Source organism: Dromaius novaehollandiae, chromosome 8 (genome assembly GCF_036370855.1).
Source record: "Dromaius novaehollandiae isolate bDroNov1 chromosome 8, bDroNov1.hap1, whole genome shotgun sequence".
NCBI lineage: Eukaryota > Metazoa > Chordata > Aves > Casuariiformes > Dromaiidae > Dromaius > Dromaius novaehollandiae.
This window is the reverse complement of record NC_088105.1, coordinates 16,881,174-16,903,809: the sequence shown is the minus strand read 5'-3', so window position 1 is coordinate 16,903,809 and position 22,636 is coordinate 16,881,174. Positions and strand designations below refer to the sequence as shown.

General features: G+C 39.8%; 1 long non-coding RNA gene across 1 annotated transcript; it reads right to left on the bottom strand.

Moving 5' to 3' along the window:
* Positions 1 to 2,618: 2,618 nt before the first annotated feature.
* LOC135329107 (uncharacterized) lies at positions 2,619 to 14,246 on the bottom strand. Its single transcript, XR_010390324.1, has 4 exons — positions 14,132 to 14,246; positions 7,684 to 7,781; positions 4,068 to 4,172; positions 2,619 to 2,712 (listed from the first exon to the last, which is right to left on the bottom strand). It is a non-coding gene; the product is annotated as an uncharacterized LOC135329107 (long non-coding RNA).
* Between the last annotated feature and the right edge of the window lie 8,390 nt (positions 14,247 to 22,636).

The following is a 22,636-nucleotide window of genomic DNA, read 5'->3' as shown; positions in this document are numbered from 1 at the left end:
AGAGAAAGAGCAGTCCTTTAACGCCAAGAGTTCACACTTCATTCTGGCCCTTTCCTCAGTAGATGAAAACATCAGCTCTGTAATGCCTAGTCATTTTTTTAAGATCAATACAACAAACCTAAACTGTGCAATGGATGTGTGTTTACTATCTGCTGTGTTAGCATTACAAGTCAGATCAGACTTGAAAAATGAGTATTTGATTTTACAATAGTTCCAGCCTGTGCAGCAAACAAATGTATTTTTAAGGAAATCTGTTTAAGCAGGAAAATCACTAAGGAATTCCTCAAGAGTTATATATAGCTCTTAGTCGACTGACTTCCTTAAAGAACTCCTGTTTCTATGTCTACAGTAATTAAAATAAAAGTATTTTACTCCTTTGAGTATTTGCCATTGGCAAGATGTATTTAGTTTAATTTTCTCCAAATGCTAAAGAGGTTGCTACAGTTACGGGGAAGAAGTTAGGTCTTACGAACATGAGAGAGATTCAGATTCTCTGAATTTGCCATAAGGTAATATATTCAAGCAGACATTCCTGACCCTTGCAGTCACTCTGAAGGAGCGGAGGAATTGCCTGCTCACTGTGTCCGTAGTGGATGCCCTGGAAGCTGAGTAATGGGACACCAGCTGTGGCACTACAGAGGACATCAAGGTGCGGCTGTGGCTATAAAATTCTCTGCTAAGACACCAAAAGAGGCAGTCTTGGTGACAAAAAAGGAGGCCATGTTAGGCAGAACTGCCCTGACAACCTGCACAAAACTAGCAGAAGACAATCACATTCGTGCATCTGTGAGCAAGCCTTACTCTGGTGCAGCTTGGGTTATATCACAGTGCGACGTCTTCCTGTTAAAAATGAAAGAGAAAAGCGCTAGTAGAAGGTCACCAAGGTCATCTCTTCTTTTCAAAAGTAACTTGCTGTGTTAAAAGTTGAAATAATTTTAAGAGAAAGACATCTTACATCTGCATAAAAATATTTCCTGCAATGCTACAAGCCACCAGAGAAGATTGCACAGCTCCTTCTTTCCTTTTTGCTTTTCACAGCAATAGAAAAGGGAAAATTAGTAGCTGTAGATTGCATGGAGCTTCTTGGCATTCAAAGATAATTTCAGACTTGGAAAGTCTGAAGTAGAAACTTTCCCAAGTTCTCTTTAGATAAGTATGCACCTCTACAGAATACATTTTTAGAGATTTGTTTTTCCTTGTGTCAACATCCACTCCTACTTGTCCCAGGTTGTAATTCGTCACCCTCCCCCACTAGCTGTATGTCATTGGGAATTCTTATTTATAACTGGATTATCCAACGGTGTCTTACATTTGAATCCATTGACTTGGTGCCGCCTGGTTGCCAAAATGAATGGATCACAGAAGAAAGTCTGGGTCCCAAAGCTTTCATAAAGCTATTTAAGCCCTATGAGTTTGGAATAATGGATTAAAAAAAATAAAAATTTCAAATTGTATGTACAATTTTACTTCCTGCTCAATCGCTGAATTTCAAAACATGACAAAAGGCATTGGTACTTGTGGCCAGATGAAAAACTAGCTTAAGAACTCACACACAAACTAAACCTACATGATTAATTGAACTTTTTGGTATTCACTTTGGTATTGGATTTTGGACTGAAATTTGCTGTAAAAGTTCATCAAAGGCTGAGGGAATGGCAGGGCAAGCATGATGCCCTGATGGTTCTTGATTTGCACAGATTCATCTGCCCTGCTTAGGAGTTTGTCATTAACTGCCTTAGATGATGATTGAAAGATCAATGTATATTTGTCCAGACCAGCAAAATGGTGAGAAAATGTATCAAAATGAAACATTACCGTGAAAAATTTCCCACTTTGCTACATGCTCAGTTTAAACACATTTGTCAGATCATTTCGAGGACAAAATTTACCACAATTTTGAAAGACAGAAGAGCAGTAGAAATCTTACCATGAACTAGGGAAGAAGACCTACTTGATTTTGCCCTCTGCGTCCTCACTTCCAGCTCTGAGTTCAGTGTTAGTACACTCTGCTGATGAATGGAAATCTGAAAGAGAAATTGGCTAGAAACAAAAGTGAACTTAATTTTCCTTGTGTCAAAGTCCACCCCATCTTGTCCTAGGCTGTAATTTGTCATCTTCCTCCACTAGCTAGTCATTGGGGATTCTTACTTATAAATGGATTATCCAATAGTATCTTATATTTAAAATATAATTTGTTTTTATTACTGAAGCTGAGGAAAATGCAAGCTGTGTGACAAGGAGAAGTTATGTTATTGGAACAGGAAGCATTTATTTAAAAAAAAGCAAAATAGAGGGAAAAAAATGGAAATCAGATTTTTTTAAATACAATTTTTGACCAGGCAAGATATCTCTTTCAGCATAGCATGGGATATAGAATTAATCTTACTTGTCTGTGATCTAAAAAAACTGTGTATGTTTCCCCATAGTCAGGACTTTGCTATATTACCTCATTTTTACCCACAGAAGCCAAAACGCTAGACTTTTGGAAACTACTAGCAATAAATTTTGTTCTATGACAATTAGTTCATTACTAATTTTGACCAGCTCCCCAATGAACTTATGAAGAACTTTAATATTAAAAATGCACCTCATAAATCACTTACAATGAACCTGAAGGAATACTAAGCATTTGTAAATATGACCTTCCTTTGTAGGATTTGTCTCTTTTTTCACTTTTCTTCCTGAACCTTTGCTCCAATTATCTTCAAATCTCTGTGAGAGAAGCCAAAGAAATGGGAACTCAGATTTGTAGTACTATTAGTCATCTTACTAATGGATATCCTATTGCTTGTATTTTTTTCCACTTCCTCTTACCTGGTCCTTTCATAATTCAGACAGTCAGACAGACTCTTAAATACCCTTTGGTTGGAGCCAATGGGTCTTACAAATGTAATATATATAGCAGTTGACAATTTAATTGGCGAAACCCCAAAATCTTATTATTTTAAAAATGTAAATCTATCTGGATCTCATTAATGAAGGTTCTTGACTACTCTTTAGGAAAACCATTCATTTATTCATGAGATTCAGCTCTTCTTTTCCAAAAATACTTTGGAATCATATGGATTTATCTGTTGATTTTTTTCTCCAGGGGACTCAGCCTAAACCTCATCAATGGTAGCATGTCAGATGATGTCAGAGGTGAGACATCATGACGACCACACTGTCAAGATAAACAGTGCAACAGGAGCTTTCATTAGATAGGAATTCTAGGGTATAGTGGATTTATCTTAATACTGAGACTGAGAAATTTCTAAGGATCTATTAAAAATGCTTTAAAAGGGCAGCTGCATATTACAGCAACCTTTTAAGAGGTTTAACTTCTTAATGGAGGAAAGGCCTGGGAAACTGCTCTTTCAGCCCACAGGATCTAACAAGATTCAAGATTCTACTTGATTCCTCTCCCAGTTATCTTCGACATAATATAACTGCATTGGAAGTGTTCAGAAAGAAGGTATAGTGCACTATAATCAGCTCAAACTTAGCTTAGTAGATATGATTCACATAGTTGCTAGTTTTGAAATTAAAAAATGAGCTATATTCTTATTTTTCAGATAAGTATTATAATTAGACATAATTTCTGCGTTATATTTCTTCTTCCTGTCTTCTGGGTTGTCTTAGGGAGAGAATGAGACCAAGATAAAAGCATCAACAAAAAAAGGTGGAATATTTCTTTGTGACTGCGGTAGAGGTTATTTGCTCTCTCTAAGGGTGCATTTCTCAGCAGCTCAGTTGATGCCGTCACCCTTACTTTCCAAAAATTTTAGCCCTCAATGGATAGGGAGACTTTTAAATAGAGATACTCTCTCTGTTCTCCATTAGTAGGGATGAAAGCCTCTACCTTGAAGTTGCATGGTTTGTATTTGCATTTTCCCTTTCTAGTTCACCTTTGGGATAAGCTGCTGCCATTTTCTGGTTGCTGTGTTATCACAGCCAGGCTGGGGGCAAAGTGCTGTACGAGAAAAACAAATCAGTTTCCTACAACGACCAACAGGATTCTAGGTAAAGGATCTTTTAAAAATTTCTTGAAGAACTATTTTTTATATAACAGACAAACTCAAACTTACTTAAATATTATTGAGTTTTGTGCAGTATACATGAAGGAAAAGGGACATCTTCCAAGTGAAGAATAGCACTGTTGTACACAGTTCAGTTTCAGAGACTTCAGATTCCTGCTGAAAAAGAAAAAGAATCAGATGCCCTGCAGTACTGTAAGAGCTGCCAAGCAATTTCCCATCTCCAGAGAGCGGCAGCAAAGAACCCATTAGACTTGTCCTGGAAAGGTTGAATGTGCCGTCAGCTGAATCATCACATCAGAATTATAATATTTTAAGAGCTAAGCTACCCAGAATTATTTTGCATTAAAAAGATATGCTTAATACTTAGCATATTGCTTGTTCACAGTATGATATTTCATTAAAAGGAACCTGTTGAAATATGTTCTCTTTTCCTGTTGTATTGTGATAGGAAGATTAAAGAGACTTCACTATATGCCATTTCATCATCCCTATCAGCCAAGGCACAGACGTTTTTGGGTGACTGCTATATTTTTTGGATACTGATCAGTACACACCCCAGCTGTTGACTGTGATCACACCTTTTATGAGCAAAGCAGTATTTTATTCTCCTCACAAAGATTCCTAGCTGATATCCCTACCATGGTCTGCACTTGGCCTTGCAGCAATTTGCTTACATACTGGCAGTTTATGCACACCCTGGGGTTTGACTGAGAGATTATGAGATAACGTGAGACCTAGGTAAGCCTTAAAGTTAAGATATAGGCCTGATTTCGTTTGCTTTTTTTTTTTCCTTCACTTGATCAAACCCACATCAGCAGCTTCTGAAATGATGATGTATATTAGGTCAGTATTATACTAAAATATATTTCTTAGTACTACATCCAAAGACACAAAATCATTAAAATTGCACTGAAAGAAGACTCTTCCTCTATCTCTGTCACTCATTTCCCTCTTTTCAACTTAAGCACCTCAATTACTGAAGGACAATATATTAATCAGATACATTACAAGCCAGAATCCTATGTAGCTTGATCACTTTTGGGCGAAATTTGCCTAAAAATGCAGTCTAAAAATTGGTCTCTATAGATTTGTACTGAATTTATTTAATATAAAGGGTAATATAAAAAGCCCTCTATGCAGTTAATTAGCCTCCAGGTTATTGCAGGCCCCAAGGCATTGTATTTGAGTTGTCATTGCTGCTTGCAAAGATCAGCAGTATTTAATTCTTGTGTTACACAGAGTCGACTGATGTGCTTATCTGGCTTGTGTTAATTCATTGTTTCCAGGCTCTAATTTCATTTTTAATTTTTTTGGCTATTAAAGATGGTGTAAATCAAGAGGAATTTTGCTGAAATCAGATGTCTTAAAATGGGATATACCAGTTCAAATTACAACAGAGCCACACCTGAAGGTTTCTCCAGAATTATGCTATTGTAGCTGGGGACAGAATTTGTTTCTGTTACCTCATGAACCTAAAACAAAGAGGGCTCATTCAGACTCTTTTGGGACAGGGCAGATCTAAGCTTATTAATTTTCTTGTTTTCTAAGGAGAAACCATCAGGTTTCCTCCATTTGATAATCCTGTTTTCTCAGAAAACGTTTACAGATGTTCCAATACCCAGCTAGCAGTGGCAAGGACTCTGTAGCGGTTAGAGAAGTGGCAGAAGGTTAAATCATCTGACTTTAATGTTATGTTGATTGTTTACCCTTAGTGTACAGTAACATCTTAAGAAAGTGAAGAGAAGTGGGTGTATTCATTACTGGACAAACACAGCTGACAAGTTACAGAATATGGGACTCTCTTAAGCTGAGACCAAAGTGCTTCATTTATAATGGAGATTACGGTAAGAACCAAATGAAGTTGTCTAAGGGAAAATGATGTCTCCTGAGTCTTTATTCTGGTTTGGCCACAAGTTAATAACGCGACCAGCACTTAACAACAAAATGCGGGACTGTATTATCTTTTAGCAAATGCCAGTCATGTGCAATCCAAACGGGTCAATTACTACCAAATCTCTGAAGATCTCCTGAAACCTCAAAAGGTTTAGAGATGCCAAGAAAATGTCTAGATGCACAGAGACACAGGAACAGAAATAGGGCACAAACCAATTTGCAGAAATGGAACTTAACCCTTAGAGGGAAGAATCCAGCCTGCTACATATTCATTTCCATTTCATTAAATATTTATGGAGAGACAAGCATGTAATGTGATTCTAAATTACGGCAAACACATACAGAACCCACAGTGTTTCACTCACTTGTAACTACTCTCTTCAAATCCTCTGCATCTCAACAGGTTAATGGACAGGTTTTTTTCTGCCACTAACTTATTCTAGATATTTGAAAAATAACATGTTCTTTTGAATGATTCTAAATTGGCACGCACACAAAACAGAGTGTAGAGGCCCATGATAGCCTATTTTTCACTTCAGTATGCATGTCTAAGACCTATTAATATTAATGAAACCTGCACACAAGCGTGTGGGGATAATTGACCCCATTAAATTCCATTTACTCATGAGCTACTTTATAAGGTTTGCCCCTTAGTTATTGTAGTTTTTATCAAGGATGAAAGTTGGAACAGGATTTACGCCAACAGAAGCCTACTTCAAAAGTAGTTTTGTGAAAATAAAAGAAAAGTAAGTACCAGAAGGAAATATTTTTTCATCCAAACTTCCACCAGTTAATAAAAATAACCTTATGCTGCTTTAAACGGAGAAGTAACATCAAATTTTTCTCTTTCTTTGACTAGCTTTTATACTAAAAGCTAGCATATTTCCAGCCGAGAATTGTTAGCTGAGTTTTTTTTCATGCCCTATGATTTAATCATGTGCAGACAGATTCCCCTCTGTGAGGCCACCTCATTAGCCCTGGCAGGTCCAGAACCAGCTCCTGTCCACCACAACATTTCCATTCATCTGGTTGTTCTTACGCTAGCCATGCCACGCAAACACGTAGCACCTTTATGGGCAGGACAGGGAGGCTCACCCCATGCCGATGGGTGACAGTGCGGTCTCTAGGGCTTTGTTTCCATTTTGACTTGTGGCTCATTCGAATCTAAGCTGCAACATACTGAATGAAAAACAGGCTCAGAAAGCACTGCTAGAGGAACACTGCTAACTGCATTTGCTCTTAAACCTTCTGACGAACTTGTGGGAAGAGGGCACAAGTGCAAGATTGATGTTTTCAGTGTTGTTCATGAGAGAAACAGGTAGTGTTTACTGACCTGATGTTCTCACCAGAGATCATCAGAAAGCTTTTCTCTCCCTCACATAATCTTTTTCTCAAGTCACAGAGTTCCCGTGATCTGGAGAGGTACACAGGATGCCTCCAGAGCTCCTGTGGCTCAGCTCATTCCTGCAGAACAAAGCGCTGGTGGATCTCGATTCCCCTCCTGCGTTTCCCCCCACCAGATATGCCTCAATTCTTGTGCTTGCACAGATTCAGTTTGGGGCTGTGACTTTCAAAGGTAGCAAAGTGACTTGTGAATCAAGTTACCATTAACTTTTATAGGGACAGGACATCAAAATAATTCAGGAGATAAGTTAACTTCAGCCCAGATATATTCTCATCAGGGATCTCTACTGGGTGCTCTTTTCACCTACAGGGATTTGTATTGAACTGGGCAGACTTGGAAAGGAGGAGGAATATTTCAAACACAAACCTGGAGTTCTGGCCTGTGAATTTTTTTCTTGCCTTCTGTGAATCCTGTGTTCTACTCCCTTCACTGACTTTTCTTTCATGCTTTTTCCTGTTTTCCATCTGAGAAAAGGGAGTAAAACAAGAAAGTCAAGCTGCTGTCTGTCTAATGGCTCAGCTCTAAACATATGAAGACCACTGACTTAGCTCATGGGAGAGGATGCACCTCCCATCTCTCCTTATTAGTGCTAAGCGCAATTCAAAGTTCTGGACAAGCATATATGAATCATTTTTGTATCTTATATGAAATAAGTGATATATTTTCAGGGATGGTTGATCTCTTTCAGCTGATCTTTTCTTTAAAAGATTCAGCCTGTGACATACCACTGGCGAACAATGAAGGTTTTGCAAAGTTACATGAAACCACGATACAACCTTTGTGCAGACATACACAGAACAGTGAAATCAAATCTTCCCTGAAAGGACCACTCAGACCAAATGATCTGTCACACTCCTTATTTTCTGTATCCAAAACAGAAGTTAGCGTTTTGCAGTGCGCCTTCAAAATCTCCTTGTGCAGGGCTGCAGGGCACCTGAAGGTTCAGAATCAAGATTATTGTGTCCAGACCTGAACCAGGTCTACACAAGAAGCAATGTCTCCGCCAGCTTCAGACAGACAAAATGCTAGTTGCACCCGACCCAAAATGAATAATCTCCAGACATGAGTTCCTGGCATCATTAGAGCAAGAGCCCAGCTGACTGACAGACCAAACAAAAGAAGTTTGGCAAAGCTTACAGTAGGAAAGCATATAGAGGAAATTCACTCTTGGCGCTGAGCACACCCGAGTAAGAGCAGGATGCGCTGCTGATTAACAAGCTCAGACTCTGCAGACCAAATACCAATGGATGAACAATAGCAGTAACAGTCTGTTATGTCTCTCTAAGGCATGCATGCAATTTATCATTAAGCTATATTCCTTATTAGCCTGGATAGGCAGCTCCAGTAGTACATTTTCACAGTTTAATTGATGCATGTGCAATTTGGCTTGTAGTTTCCAAAAAAAGTCAGAAGCATGGAGAACCCCCGCTCCATCCAACAAGAAAACCAAAGCCCCCTAATATTAGTTATAACTGCAATAGATTTTTTTGACACTAACACAGCTAGTTCACTCAGCAAGGTAAACAGTACAGTTGTCTCTCAGAGGGGACACCTTTAACTGGAGAGCTGGGGCTTGTTTATAAAGCATAACCATCTTGCTGGTTCTTCACAGAGCCCTGGAATTAATATGACTGCCTTCTCCAAAAGTCAGGTGGATCCCTCTCTGAGGGGAATGTTTTCCCCTACGTCAACCATTTCTATTCTTTTTACAGCTGCAGAAGTCAAGTTTACTAGTTCATAGTTCTCAGGATCACCTCTGGAGCCTTTCTTACAGATTTTCATCATCTTCTTTCATACCTGTGGTTCCGAGGTTAGTGCCACCAATCGGTCACACAAAGCCATTACTGGGAATTTCATGGCTGAGTTCATTTGGAAATCTTGCGTACCACCTGCCCCGAGCAGCCTACTTGCTTGACACCTTAGTCGAGGCAGTCACTCAGGCACTTCAGCTCTGATACGGGAACCTCCCTGCCCTACTTTGCTTGTTACTGATGCAGATAACACATTTAGGTTGCCTGCAAAGGCTTTCTCTTCTGTAACTGCTCCTTTTACACCTCTATCATATGTGGGCACCATCCATTCACCAGCAGTTGTCTACATTCTGAGGTAATTAAAAACATTTTCATTATTAGCTTTTTATGTTTAGGAAGTCACTCTTCAAAATGCTGCTGGCCTATTTATTGTGGCTGTACAGTGAACTTTTCCAAGTTCAATCTCTTCTTCATTTTTCTCCATTGGACATGACATACTTTTTGAAGGCGGAAGGATGGCTTTTTACTTCAGATAGCCTTGCTCTCTGCTGTTTTAGCATGATAATTAATTTTAGTATTTGCAAATGTTGTTTAGTGATATACATTTATGCTAAACCTTTATTACAGTTTATTTAAGCAGACTCCATGTAGATTGTGCTAGCTGCTCCTTTTAATTTATTTAATGCCACCATTTTAGATTAGTTGCTGTAGAGCTGGATACTTTTGGCTTTATCTTTCTGTGAGGAGTTGAATTTGAGGGATGACAATATCATCACATAATTCTTTTTCTTGTACGTAGAAAGTTGGCAGCTTCATTCTGCTGAATGTATCTGACCACTAAGTGGTACTGGTATCCAAGTATCTCTGGCAGCATCTTACCTCAGCCTTCAGTCCTAACATAAGCCTCAGCCTTTCTGATTGTCTTTGGTTAGACTGTCACTCCCAAGCTGACCCTTACAGCTGCTCACAGTACTCAATGGCCTACCCCGGCATGGTCCCCGTGTCCCCTGAGGAAGGTGAATGGTGCACAGCCGCAACAGACCCACTTTACTGTTCTTCTCAGGGTTAGACCATCACTGGGTTAGGTACTGTGCACACCTGTGAGAGGAGGAACAGTCCCTAGTCTGAGAAGCGACAGACATAAATATTAGCTTGAGTTTTCAACTTTCCAAGTCTTGTGAGAAACAGAGTACCTTACCCTTCTGGAGCAATGCCATGTGCAAAGAGAGGTCTTATGAACTCAGTGATTTCATATTACAATGGACCTGCTGGTCGAGTAACATAGGATGGCATTATCTGATTTCTCCAGTGCTTATAGCAAAATGACTTCATAATAAAAGCATTCACACTCACCCATACAACTTCAGAGTTTGCGAGACCGTTATGTTTCTAATCATGAAAGACATGGCTTTATTCAGATGATAAAGTAGCCATAAATAAAGAGCTCACAGGAGCAGGCTGACAAATAAACTTTTTATATGTTTGGTATGTATGGTGATGTAGTTTGTGGTGACAGCACATTGCTCAGAAGAGCAGATCATATTCTGCTTCCTATTATACCAATGTCAACCCAGAGATTTTCCCTTGTCCATATTTCAACCAGTTCAACTAAGATAAAGATCTCTGCACAGGATTTCATAGCCTTTTTTGCCACTGTATAGTATTATTAAAAAAGAAAGTACTATAGGGGTCAAATTACTTTCAATATTGTTTCTGATGCACTGAATGCACTACGAATGGTTTAGTCTCATCCATTAATCATGATAAAATCTAAAAAAAATAGGCTGAAAGAGATTTCAGTAAGGCATAAAACTCTGCCCCTACACTGTTATGAAATTCAGGCATACGACACAAAGCAAAGCCTATCGCAGTGACTTTCACTGGAAACCAGACACCTGAGGCAGACATTGCCATGTTAGGTCTCACAGCGACAATTCTCTGTGTGGATCAAGACCCCAGCCTTCAGATTATTTGTAATAAGAACAGATAAAGATGAAATTATAGGAAGGAAAATTCATGAAGAGCGAGGTTATGAGAGACAAGCTAAACAGATATACCGAAAGGCCACGCGTACGGATACAAGGATCACGACAAGGAAACCACGTGCAGAGCCGTGCAATGACAGAGGGCAGTCAGGATACGAGGGTAGCTGTGTCTACACGCAGACTTCCACTGGGGTCTGCACAGCAGGGCAGAAGCTCGGGGAGCTCTTGGACCTGGGCCGGACCAGCGCAGCGGGGGACACTAGCACGTGGGCGCGCTGCCAGGGCCCTGGGACAGTCCCGGCCTGGCGGGCAGGAGCGGGGGCACCGAACCGGGGCCGCACACAGACACAGCGATGAAAGTAGGGCAACATCAGCGCACAAAGCCTGAGCTGCTTAACTGGCACTAATGGAAAAAGGGATTTGAATAGCTAAAGCCTAGTACATCAAACTGACATGAAAATACAACACTAAGTATATATTTCTCAGCTGTATGAGGACTGGTAGAGAGGAGAAATGATATCCATCTCACTACTGTCCTGGAGCATTTGGGTTTTACCCCCCTTTTCCAGTAACACAGAGATGTTACAATGAATGTAAATCATACTTCTTTGTAAGTAAACTCAAGAACAACTGGAAACCTGGTTTCAGGCTCACATGTGAGATGTATGCGTGCACATCCATGTGTGAACACCTTTTCATATAAGCAGACACATACTTATCCTCCACACATTTCTCTGCTTCCAAATATCTGTGTTGCATTATGCACCCCCACAGAAAGGTATGGCAAACAACTACAGGAAAAGATAACTTTTCAAAAAATTAAAAATAAACTTAGCACAGACTGTTTCAAAGAGATAAATATAAAACCTATACTACATTTTTAACTTCTCTATAAGTCAAATGCTGTACCTGAAGGGGCAAAGGACAGCTGCTATTTCAATTTCTAGTACTGTAAAAGAATTTGATAAATTTGCTATTACTCTGTTCCTAAGTACCACTGAAGAGTCTCTGCCATTCTTCCATAATACAACAGCGTGAAACAATAAAGCTTTGAATTTCAGAGGCTTGTTTCTAAGTGAACACTCTCATTTCACAACTAAATCAGATTAGCTTCACCATCCTCACTGGGGTGGGTGTCATAAAGATTCATTCCCAGTTTAGGCATAGGGTGACTTGAGAAGAAACATTCTGAGCTGCTTGATGCAATGCAGAAGAAGAGCGACAGAAGTAGTGAGGGGACCCAGGTCTCTTGCCATCTAGTTGTATGCATTAACCTCTAAGCTTTCCAGCAGAGTATGATGCATATCAGAAAATGAATTTCCTAACTATTCTATGTTTTTTTTCAGTCCCAGGATAACAGTAATACTTTCAAAAGAAATTAGTGCTATTTGTATTGGATGGAAGGGGGTATATTTTAAACAGATTTATGGTTAATTTATTTCCTTCAGGGAAAATTCTGCCCATTTTCCAATGTGCAGTTTACACTGCCACCGGTAGCACTTCTCTCTGTACAGCTGTCTGGACTGGCAGAGTGATGAGGAGCAGGGAAAGAAAAAGCCCAGTCTTACCAGCTTGCTTCATGAAATGAGGGTACATCCAAGCCCTTGTCCCTTCCTCCTGGCTTCCCTTGAGGGCCTTTGTGAGTACTAAAACACTACAGCATAAAAGACATTTAAGCCTTCTTCATCTGAGCTGTGGCAAAGCTGGCAGAAACTGTCATACTATCCCTGGAGAAAATTCACAATCTCCTGGAAAATGCAGAAGTTTGGATTCTAATCTACCTTTCCCATCGTAACTACCTTCCTTCTTAATTATCTTTTTTTTTTTTTTTTTAAACAGATGTTGACTAAAAACATGTTGTGACTGTTGTGCTAAAATGCAGATAAACCTTCTCTGTCTGGAAGGCACAATATCAGTAGCCAGTGACACTGAGCTATATGTAGTCCATGACAAAGACATATTTAACTACACGTTTCATACAATTTCCTTTCTCTTTTTGGCAGAGTGTGGAATTTAATGATACATATGCTAGAGCCAAACTACAATAGTTTTGACAGCTCTGGGGAGGGGTGTTCTGCTTTGCAGCTGAACTCTTCACCCGCTCCCACGGGGGAGAGGTGCCCTGCGACTAGACAGATGGCTCCTACAGAAGGTCAGCAGCAATGTTCATGCATAGTGTACTTTTTTTTTTGCATGATATTCATTAATTCAAACTGCTTCTGAGCCTCTCCCCCCCCCTTTTAATAGGAATTTTATCATGTTTTTAAATCTTTGCCAGTTTCAATGTGGTCGATTTAATTTCACACAAAAAGGTGCGGGAGCAGCGGTGTCAGTTCCCCTGCATAAACACTGGACTACGTGCTATGTGTGTCTGACTATGTCAGCCGCAAGCTCTGTAAGTATGAAGTCCTGCCAGGCAAGACATAAATCTTTTGTCAATGAAAGAGGTACATTATCTGCTACTCAGCTGTTTCTTTTCTAAATAGCTACCTGAGGTTTAAGATAAATATTCAACATGGTTATTTAAAATAAAAAAACAGAACACTTTTTCTCACGCACTGAACATTACCAACAAGTCATGAACAGCAGGGATTGGGCCTCATGACATTTCCCAGGTCAGTCAAGAAATCTAGCAGTGCTGTGAAAGGATTTCCAAGAAGGCACAGACTTTAGTAACACTTCAGCTGTAATACCCTTTGTACCTTCTGAGGCTGTCCCTTGCAGTGAAGCTGCCAAATTAACTCTCTAGGCAACCAGGTGCAACTCTGCTGGGTTAATGAAGCTGTGCCCTGCTTCTCCAGAAACACATTCAGTGCAAGCATGAAGGTCTGAAGAAACTTATGCTGGAGTTCGAACTGGGATTCTTACTTTCAGCCACAGTCTTGTTGTTCCTAGGTAGTTTCTTTCTCAAGTGTGAGGAAATTGAACTGATGACCAGCCAAAGACAAACAGCTTAAAGTTCATAGATCTGGTAGCTCTTCATGAGTCCACTTAATCTCTACTCCATTTCAACTCCCATAGACGTCAAATCTGAAAATCTAGATTCACTCCTGAATTAAAGTGACTGTCAAAACTCACCAAAACGTGGGGAATGCAGCACAAACAGGATCCACATTCAAATGCAGCTTCCAGCTGCGGTGCTCTAAACAGCACTCCGAGAGCTTCTTCTGCTGGCACAGAGACGTAACCATGCAGGTTTCAGGCACTTTTAAAACACAGCATGCAACACATTAGAAAATGGAGTTGTGCCTTAATTATAGATTTCAAACCTGAATCTAAACATAATCAAAGATTGGGAACATCAGTGTTAAAGGAGCCTGGGGAGGGACAGTGCTGTTAGCTGGTACCCTCCAGGCATCCCCATCTGTTCTGAGAAGAGAGCAAGCTCCCCAACGCCTGGGATAGCACCCCTGCTCCCTTCTGGCTGCAGAATCAAGTCTGACAGGAGTACAATAGGTTTATTGTCCTGCTCCAAAGCGCAGGTATCAAGTGCAGGGGCTACTTAATAGGTACTCCCAAGCAGCACCAAGCACATGATCTACTACCCTTTATTTTCCCTTCTCTCCCCCTTTTCCACTCCCAGGTTCTTCCCTTGCAGCTGTGTCTCCTCCCAAATAAACAACCTGCCCTTAATTACTTTTTCCCCATTAGTCTCAGGTTTGCCACATCCATACCCAAATTCTGATTTCTGACATCATTGCCTAGGTGATCTCGGTAACCTGACATGGTTACCTAGGTACTGTTGGCCTTGTGCTATCCCACTCCCCCAAAAGTCCCCAGTGCTCACCCCTGACTTTCTGTGAAGTTCGGCTGTTTCTCTCGTAACTCCTCCTTAACCACCTGTGAAATTCCTCACATCACCATCTGTAACTTCTGTCAGCTTCTCACTGCTACCTGCCATGTCCAGAGATTTCTCATGCCACGTGCAGCAGCTTCCCAGGTCCTGCTGAGCCTCAGGCCCAGGCCCCGGCAGCGCCCTGGCAGCCGCCTGCAGCCCCCACAATCGCCACTGCAGCCCGAACCCGCTGGTGTGAGAAACCAAGGTATTCTGTTAGGACAAACCGATAGCAACTATGGTAAATAACATGTAAAAACAATAAAGGTTATGGATTGAATATGGTACCCTTCTGTCACACTGGTTAGTTTCCGATCACTTACAGAATGACTTCCTGGTAGAATAGGATGTACCATACGGTCACACACAAAAGTAAAGCCTTCAGTTAAATACGAGCTTGAGAGGGACATGAAGATGTTCATGACCATTCTAAGGAACCGGAGGTCAATGTGTGAAGCTGTTTTAGTGGATGGCAGGTTCAGAAACGACGAAACAGAACTTGGAATTGTAGTTTAGGAGAAATATTTTTGAATGAGGAGGAGGAACAGAACAATAAATAAAACCGCAGTGACTGTAGGAGCTGTAGATATGATTGTATTAGATTTAGATAGGTCCTCAGAGGACAATAAAAACATCTCAGTGTAAAAACATCAGATACAACAACAAAGTGGATAGGCTTACAAGTGGATAAGTCTTTTTATGTGCAATTTTAGAAAACCAAGTTATGCTTATGTGATCTGTTGCATTTTTGTTGTAGAAGGCTTTATCCCATTTTTATGATTTTAGGATTAATAAACATTATCCAAGTCAAGCATAAAACTACCAGCACCTCATTCAGCACATTCACTAGAATTTCCTGTGTATGTATCATTTTCTGCTGGGAGCATGGTTTTAACTGATTAGAAAACAATATGGCAGGAAACTCTTGATGTTAAACATTTGAGTTCTGTATCACAGATTGTCTCAAATTCTCTGACTTCTTAGATTTAAATCTTTTCAAAGTTTTCCTGAAGCTTTTGGCACATTTTCTACAAAATGTGTACAAAAAAGACAGAAGATTCATGGAGTACTCTAGCCTTCTGTTCTTGTTTAAACTCTGATGCTTAAGGTTTAAATTTACAGGGAACAAATCTTTCTACATCAAAACTAAGGTGTTGCATGTTTATTTACAGACCAAGCTCCAGTAGTAATGTATATTTGTCATGGAAACTGATTTGAATTTAATTCTAAACCCTGTTTTGCACCAGGAAAATGTGAGTTTCATTTTACTTGGCTCTGCTTTTAATTATAATTTGACAAAAGAAATAACCGCATTACCTATTTGATTTGCCAGAACTTTATCCCAGCACCACCTGTTGAGCCCTCGGCAGTCGAGTCCTGACATATAGCAGAGAACAAAATTATGCAGTTGGCATACTGACTAGTAAGGATGCCAACAAAAGCATAATATAGCCTTTGTACTCAAAATACAACAAAATATATATTAAGCTACCAACTGCAAAGGTTTAAGAAAGCCACATTTAATTATACATGAACATATCTTTCCCACAAATAGCTCAGTAGAAAAACAGTATGGAAGTTAGAAAGGACCCTTTCTGTATGGTTTGCTTTGGTAAATATTGCAAGCTTAAAATAAATAAAGTTTCACAATACCATAGTGGATTTACATTGGAGATGGCAAGAAGATAGCAGCTAGTTTATACAAATAGATGGGTTCAATACTATCAGCTTCTCAGTTTAAACAAAATGCCCCGTGTCCATCTGTGATCAGGGGTGGGGGAAGCGACCTAGCACACCCCTAGTCTCCCAGGTAGCTAGAAGAAGGGGGTGTCAGCACGCACCTGGATCTAAACCTCTCTTCTGCCAGCAACTAGCAGCAAAGTAGTAAGGATCAATCCTGAAGACATGTTTGTGGAAACAGCCTTTTGTAGAAAGTCTCCACCTTCTGCCAGGAAAGGAATCACAACCGTCTTCCCAGTATCAGAGCTCTTCCGATCTGAGATCTGCAGAAAAGAGGGGACAGAGATCTAAGGAAGATGGGACGGGTTGATAAGGACAAAGAGAAACCTCTTCTCCCCACTTCTGCAGTGCTTGCATCTACACAGGGGCCATGAACACATGGGGGATGGCTGGAGAAGGTCTGCAAGTGGTTCAGCAGTCATGTGCTTAGCCAAGGCATCAGAGGAGGAAAGGAAGAAAGGCTATGAGCCTCTGTGCTGAAACCCAGGAGGTTTGGATTTGTCCACAGTACCCGCCTGTTAGAACCAGGAGTTTGCAAAATGTTGTGGTGCCCACAGGGGCCAGTGCTCCCCAGTCCCCTCACGTCACAGGAGGTCACTGACACCCAGCGTGCTGTGGGAAAAGGCCTTAACGATCACATGAAAATGCCGAGTTAGGTTTTATCTGACCATGACATTCCTGGGAGAAGAAATAAAACATCTTTCATAGACAATAACTAGATACACCTATCCCTAGGGAGGTTTTTTTCAGTTTGTCCAAAAATGTGAGGGTGAAATCACTGCAGGCTTTTTAAGGCAGTGTTTTTAAATACTGGTGACAATGACAATTTACAGATTTTTTTTATCACCCTCCATAAGCCCAAGAAAGAATTAAATCTGAAAACTTGATTATAGCGTTGCTAATTCAAGGAGAATGTCAGCCAGAAAAATGACTTCAGATATAGAAAGGATGAGTGGGTTCCAAGAGAGAAGAAAGCAGAGAATGAGGTTGTGATCCTGCTCAGCCAGAAATCACCACAACTCCTGTCAAACAGATCCATGTTTAAGGACAGGGTAAGGCAGAAAGAGCTAACTGACCCAGGAAGAAGGGAAAAACAGTTTGGGAAGTATAAAAAGAGGCTAATTGTCAGTTTTCAGTGTTAAGGCAATTCTGATATATTTGTAGAGGGCCAGGCACACTGGGGGCTGATGTTGGCTAAGGCTCTTGTCAATATTTTAATACGAAGTACAAATGAAAAACTTTAAAGCTTTGGATTAGGAACCCAAATGCTGGAGTTTAAAAGAAATATCTAGAAAAACTTTGAGATGCAAGTAAGTATAGCTGTAAAATAGCTTATAAAAGAAATAATCAGCTTTGTAGATAAACAAACAAACCACTGAGCAACCGAAGAATTTTACTTCCTGTGCTAACTTCTGCCCTCTGAGCGATTTGGCTCTGTATATACCCAGGAGGGAGAGCCAGCGTGCAGGTGGCAGGAGGGCAGGGAACAGAGCCCAGAAGTTAACCTCTGGTGAGCCAGACCTACCTGGTGTAACAGGTTCCTGGTCCATGGTGAGGTTTCAAGGTCCATGGCAAGGCAGGAAAAAAGAACCCCCAAAAACAAACAAACAAAAATTTGAACTTTTGTAATGGAAGTAAAACATCTGCTTTATTTTCTTTTTCTGACTTCGGTGGCTACATAACCTGCCATCTCTACAGCATGCATCCCTAGAAGGATCAAATGTGTATGCGTATGAAAATCATAAAGCAGTTTCATACAGGGTGGATGCACTCCAAGCTGTAACGAAGTGTAAGGTGCATAATGTGCAGCAGTAACTATCCACTACTCAGTGGTCACTGGGAACTTCACACAAAAGGTCTCCAAGACTTGACTATACATGGCCATGAGCAAACTGAGCTAATTAGACCTTCCTGAGCAGGGGGTTAGACTAAACGACCTCCAGAGGTCCCTTCCAACCTAAATTATTCCATGATTCCAAAACTGTCCTAAAGAAATCAAAAATCTTTTCCTTACAATTGTTATTAAATTATACTTAAGTTAAACTTTTTTCTTATTTATTTGAAGGTTGGATTTATTTATTTACTCTTTATAATTTTAATGGATTATAGAGAATTTTTGTAATTTTAAATTTTAATATATTGTTATTATTTATTTCCTTTTTCTTAAAGGCTGGATTAAACAGAAGAAGTAAACAAACCAATCTGTAAATGCTCCAGTAAGCATACTGGTTGCCAGCTGTGTAATCCCAGCTAGCCAACGAGAGATGCTTGGCTAAAACTCTAAAATGGTGGCTTGAAACTTACCCCAATAGGCATAATTTTTCTCGGCTAAAAATGTAAAATGACAATTGTTAATGAGAAAAACTTCCCTGCAAGGTTGTAATAGCAACCCTAAAACACTTAAGAAAGAGATGGCATTTAGAAAAGCCAAATCTAGTTGATCTCCCCTTGTCAGTTCCAAATATCCTTTGTGGTAACCAAATTCATTTGGGATAAGACTAAAGAAAGTACACACATAGTAGGTAGTTTGGCACCAGCTACTTCTAAAGTTCTCAGATGTCAATGAATTTTCTCAGATGGCGAAGAAAATGTTCCAGCACTCTAATTCTTTCAAATAGTTGATCCCATGTCATCTTTACTCCTGATGAAGATTTCAGAAGAAATATCTGGATAGTGTTCCAAAAGAGCATTAAATATGTCTCCTATAATACAATTCTCCTTATCTTACTTTCTCCCTCATTTAAAATAACTATAAATTCTTAAATCATAATTTGGAGCTTTGATGATGTTTTTTATAAACTAGTAAGAAAACTCACCCTAGAAAAGCACTACACTGTTTACTGCTTCCATGATATCTCCAAACACGCCCAAATTTTTCACTGCCTTTCAAGTATTCTCACAAAGACACTGAAAATACTGGAACATTTTCTTGGCTACCAGACATGCAAGGAAGCTGGAGGTCAATAGATCAGCAGTCTGGTAGCTCTACAAGTGGCTTTTTCATCCTTCACTATGCTTTAGGGAATGTAATGAACCCATTATGAAAGTCTGAGGCTAGCATTTCAGCTTTGAATTGAACATTTTGCAAGTAGAACAACCATGAGGCTCTTCTGTGAAAATTTACAGGTGGATTACAGTGAGTCCTACAAAAGACAGCATATCTTCCGGCAACCTTTGAGGTCTGCCTCTGAATAACCCGGATGCCTCAAACATTGCTCAGCTCCATCATCTTTCAACAGTTTATTCTTATTAGTCCTTCATACCACCACATGAGGTAGGATTCACTGTTGAATTTAATTCCATTTACATCTGGAACATTTTGGAAGAATTAATAAATCTGGAATTAAATATTACTGATTCTTACATTAGTTAGTATTTTGTAACTGGAGCACTGCTCCAAATGAGTGCTCCAGTTCATATCATGTTTCTTTTATTGTTTGAGTGTTCTGATAGCAAACACATATCCTTTAGCATAAAACAATGTCCCTGGGAATCCTTTTACCTTAAGCTTGAATTTATCTGTTGCAGAAGATGGTGGAGGTCAGCTAGCTTAAAATATCTGATGTATAATCCACACTTCCCAAAGGGATAAATTAAATCCAAAGAAAGAGTCTAACAAATTCCCAGAGGGATCTGGGCATCATATAAATAGACTTGACAATGCTCCAAAATATTTGGCCTCTGTTTTAACAAAGAGGAATTGAAACTAGTTTTGGTGCAGTTCCTCAACAGGAGATACTTCTCAAAGTGCTATTGAACAGTCTGCACCTTCCTTATCTCTTGGCAACTTGCCAGCTTTCACAGCTAGTGAGATACCACAGCTGAGTATGCCAAATAATACAAGCGGGAGAGAAAGAGAACAGTCTGCATTTTCATACTTCCCCTTCTACTTCTCTGTATCTCCTCTTTTACATGATCATTCATGAAGATACTTCTGTAGAACTGGGCTCAGGGTTATGCAGGGCACAGACAAGCATTTTTATACAAAAGCCCAAACATTCTGAATGTGATTCTATAGAAACAGCCCTAGAAGCGTAATGCATTTAGGGAACTAATCTTGGTATAAGTTTTTTTGAACCACGAATTACAAATCTGCATCAAGAATAATATTCACTATTGCATTCTGTGGAATATTTGTCAGAACTTTTCCTGTTCTGCTTCCTGTCCATCATAATCACATCATTTCTGCTGCAAACTGAGCCTTTCACAGCTGTGGAAGCTGGTTCAGATTTACCCAATACTGCTTCCCAACACAAAGTGATATCCTGTCTTAAATGACTAAATTGTTGCATTTAGAAGAGAAGGAATTCACTGTCACCCTCTCAGCTAGCATGACGATCCATCAGTTTGCTTAGGTACCAAAGGCTGCCAGTGAGGAAGACGCTTCAGTAGGGGCACTAACATGGGTGACGATTTCACCTGGCAGCACCTCATACTCAGAGTTTACATTGGCACTTATCCATTTAGGCAGCTATATAGACTAGGCAGCTCAGGAAACAGGCATAAAATTATCATCATAAATTGTATTCAAAGAATTGTTTTGATTTCCGATTGTCCTAAAAACCATAAACACAGTTTACCACAATGATTTCATCCATTCTGGGACTTCCTCCTGTCACATGTCAGTCGAAACAAAACCACTACGGCTCTTGCCAAACTTGTTCAAAGTTTACATGGATTTGGTTGGACAAATGTGGTGGAAAATCATATCCAGTGTTTTGAGTACTGGGCCCACACAACTCCTTACATCTTAACGGTGACTCTTCCAGCTTTTAATGCAGATTTCTAACTTTTTTTTTTTGGCTTGGATTACCATATTAAAAAATAGGCCATATGAAATAGGATATTACTTTGGCCCTCTTGTAGCTCTTCCTGATGGTTTTCTTTTTTTTCAATTGGAAGCAGTAGCTGGTGATTTCTGCTCTGCTTTTCCTGCATGCCGCTGTTTTAGGATTATCTGTTACCTGTAAAACCAACTGCTCCTCACATGCTATAGAGACAGATCACCCCGTGATGGAGGTAGAGATGACATAATGTCGTACTGAAGGTATCCGACAGGGTGTCAAAAAACATGGGGCTTGTCCTGTCTCACTGCCAACTTCACTAAACTTCTTTGTGGTGGGTAGTTGAGTGAAATCAATAAAATATTCTGCTGGACTTTTTAACTTACTATGATATATGTTATTGACAAGAATTATATAGTAATGATGTGGTTCCCATTTCCCCTTAAAAGTTTCAGCATGATGCAGGAGAAGAAGAGAAAATAACCTGTTTTAAAAACTTAAAATGTTATTTTGAAAGATTATATTTTGCATGTCTACAAACTAACAGAATTTCATTTTTTTCAATGTCATTGGAAATAACCACAACACAAATGTTTTGCCCGAAGGAAAGTTTGCAGACAGCAAACTAAGATATTTGTTTGGTTATCTTTGGCACTCCTGGTATTTAAATCTAGAGATCCAGGACTGTCAATACTTAGAGGATTGCAAACATGAGTTATAAGCAGAGATCAATAGTTACTCCTACAGCAGGTCATCAGACAAAGCTTACGGAAGTGGAAGGCTCAGTGCCTTTGAACTCTCTGTTACCTCAACAAATAAATCTCAGACTAGGGCAAGCATATCACTGATTTGAGCTTTATAGGAATGCTTAAGCCCTTTTGGAAATTCCTCCATTAAATAGAGACCCCTGAGGAAAGAATTAATTCATTAAATCAGATTTGATAAAAGGGTATGCCTTACTGCGTTTGCATACGAGGCATTTGTATGCATGTGACAGTTGATAATATATGGCTGTATTCACGAAGGACTTGAACTCCACTCCAACTGATTCCTAGGTTAAAAGTTTAGCACACTTGCAGATAAAGTTTGTTAGGGAACATTAAGCAGATGCCTTAATAGATGGTCTAAACTTCTGAAAAATTATCTTCTGTTCAGGAAATTTTCCCCTCCAAAAGCTCCACCTTCCTTCTGATCACATTTTTGAGGGCCAAGAGACCCTGCGGC